This window comes from Dinoponera quadriceps, unplaced genomic scaffold (assembly GCF_001313825.1).
Source record: "Dinoponera quadriceps isolate SergipeBrazil2010 unplaced genomic scaffold, ASM131382v1 scaffold3706, whole genome shotgun sequence".
NCBI lineage: Eukaryota > Metazoa > Arthropoda > Insecta > Hymenoptera > Formicidae > Dinoponera > Dinoponera quadriceps.
Window position 1 is genome coordinate 524 of NW_014557680.1, and position 3,182 is coordinate 3,705.

Genomic DNA, 3,182 nt, shown 5'->3' on the forward strand with positions numbered 1-3,182 from the left:
ACAATTTTCTCCTCCCACAATCAATACTGATAATGGCCGGTATTCATAGTCGGATTTTATATTTAAAACCGTCTGAAGGTGAACTTGAGACGGTTTTAAATATGAGATCCGGGTATCGACCTTAGACACTATCTGATTGATTCTGAAGAGTCGCATTTAAAGTTCCTTCATCGATAAGAGAGAGTTCAGAATATGGGCCTTGAAAACTCAATTGTCGTAAACCAAATATCTTAAAAAGAAACATAAAATGCCCTAAAGATCTCATTAAAATATCTATCTGATAATCTAAGATATCTTGGAAGTTTTGACGTTTCTTCGCTCTTTTTACAGATGATTAAAATAAATATATTTGTGTAAAAATAATATAAACCTGTTTATGCACGCGAGTTTCTTTCCTTCTTTATTTCTTTATCCCTGCCCCTTTCGTTCCCTCTTCTGTCCCTCTTCCTTTATCTGTAGTACATATATATCATACGTATATGAGATATGTTCATTAGCTGATAAATCTATCACCAAAATTATTCTATTAATTAAATCATAAAGTTGTGACACTTAACATTATATAATGTATATTTTCGACGTAAAACAACTGAAATAGATTTTAACTCTGTCATAATTACATTTTTCAGTGTCCGCTGTCCGGTTGTTATCAAGAGCGAGTTTACAATATGTGTAGTAAGCCTTAAGCCGTAAGAAATTGATTAATCACAATCGAATATTATTCTCATATTCGACTATAATTGATCAATTTCTTACAGCTTACAGCTTACTGTACCTGTTGTAGATCCGGACTTACTTTTACCAATGCATACCAATGCACAAGGTTCCAGAACAACATCCACAAATTTTTTGAAGGTGTAAAACATATTGAGGTGAACAAAAAAGTCTTCTACCATTTTGCAACAGCATGCAAAAATTTCGAATCATCAATTATTAATTATTAATTATTGGAAATAGTCATATATGCACACTTCTTTAATTAATTAATTAATAATTTAAAAATATGCGTGTTATTTGCAAAATGGTACAGGACTTTTTCGTTCAGAGTAGCCTAATTTACAAATACACGACAACTATTGTACCTAGCCATATTCGGCGATTCCGATTTAAAATAATTTGCACCTGTGTAACATTACTACGGCTGCGTTCTAATATTCATTGGCAGTGCTGAAAATCTATAATATACGCAACATGGATTACAAATAAGCAGCGCTGGCAGTGAATTTTGGAACAGCCACATGTCATGATTTATAAGCATACATATATAGTAACGTATATTATGACAAAATATTGAAATAATATTATGAACATTATTATTTTCTCTTATTTTTAAATACTCCGCGATTCCCAAGATTTTATATGTTGTGATTCTTTAGATGATTATGCCATCTTGTGTAAAGCCGTTGCACGCACTTTACACAAGATGGCCCACTATAAATGGTCATCCCTTTTTTATCTCCTGAACTAAAAAAGATAATTTATATAATAAATATTCATATAATAAATATATATTAAATGGTTTTAACTAAATTATTATAAGCATGGTGGATGTCTATAACAATTTTTTTATTTAAGTTAGAAAACAAAAAAAATATACATATATTTTTTTATAGTAATATAGATATTTCAATATAAAAAAAATGTTATAGTTTATAATGACTACAACGATATATGATATAATGGAATTATTTTATACTATAATAAAGCTTCTCGAATGACGTCGACAACTTTAGCGGTTGCAGAGAAAAAACCATAAACTGTCGCACGAGAATAATCGGAATGCCACAACATATACATAATTCTACGCCATAATTAGCGAAACGTATATCAATCGTATCATTATATTGGAGGAAGTGAGAGAACACACTGCAATACACGCCGTCAGTTAACGAACTTTGCCGGTAGCAATAATCCATGAGATGATAACGCGCGATAAAAAAGGCTCCGGCGCTCATGTTTGGTGTCAAACTTGCCGTCGAATAATTTTTCGCTATACATAATCGCCGAAATCTCAGCAACGGTTACAGATATTGATTTTATTAAGAAAACATTAACTTATCCGTACTCTTTTCTATTGGAAATAGTAATTTATAATGATACGATTAATACACTTTCGCTAATTATAGTGCGGCAATGCGTGTATGTTGCGGCATTCCTATTTGCGCACGAGACGACAGAGTTTATGACTTTTTCCTTGGCAATCGCTAAAGATATTGACATCATTCGAAAAGTATTACAATCTTTAGAACTTGTGTTAAAATTAGTAGTTTAGGATGATACGGTTAATACATTACGGTTAATACCGATCAAGGTGTTGCAGAGAAATAAGCCATATTCTAGTAAGCCATATACGAAAGAGAAAATCGACATTACACAATGTTCACTATCTTTCAAGCCTTAGTTAACGAAGGTGCATTAATCATATCATAATAAACCACTAATTTCTACAGAACGGATTACTCATGAGGTGTGTTTTTGTGTTTCGTCGGTATCTTTATTCGTTCCAGAGAAATGAGCTATAAATTTAAACGAGACGAAAGAGAATAATCGACATGCCACAAGGTTTACGTGCTTCAACACCTTAGGTACGAGGGTTGCTACTTATATTTCTGGCCTAATAATGAAAAAACAAATATTTATGATCGAAATTGGTTTTATTGTTTTTCAAAATATTCTCCATGATGATCAATACACTTTTGCATGCGTTTGAACCAATTTTCGAAGCACTTTTTCCACTCCGATTGAGGTAACTGCAAAACATGCGTTTTGAATGCATCAACCGCTTCTTCGGGTGTCGAAAATCGTTGACCACGTAATTTATTTTTGATGTGCGAGAACAAAAAAAAAGTCATTGGGTGCCAAATCAGGGCTGTACGGCGGATGACCCATCAATTCGATGTTTTGGCCGGTCAAAAATTTTTTTGTTTGACCCGATGTGTGAGAGCTCGCATTGTCATGATGAAGAATGATTCGCCTCTTCTTCTGCTTTTCTTGAATTTCTCCGATGACTTCTGACAAACAAATGGTCGTGTACCATTCAGAATTGACCGTCCTACGGTGCTCTAACGCCACTGTCGCCACGTGACCGGTAATGCCGAAGAAACCATTTGCTTCGATGTGCTTCTTCCGCGAACAACTTTTGTTGGATTTGACTCGTCTTGGAAGACCCATACAGTCGATTG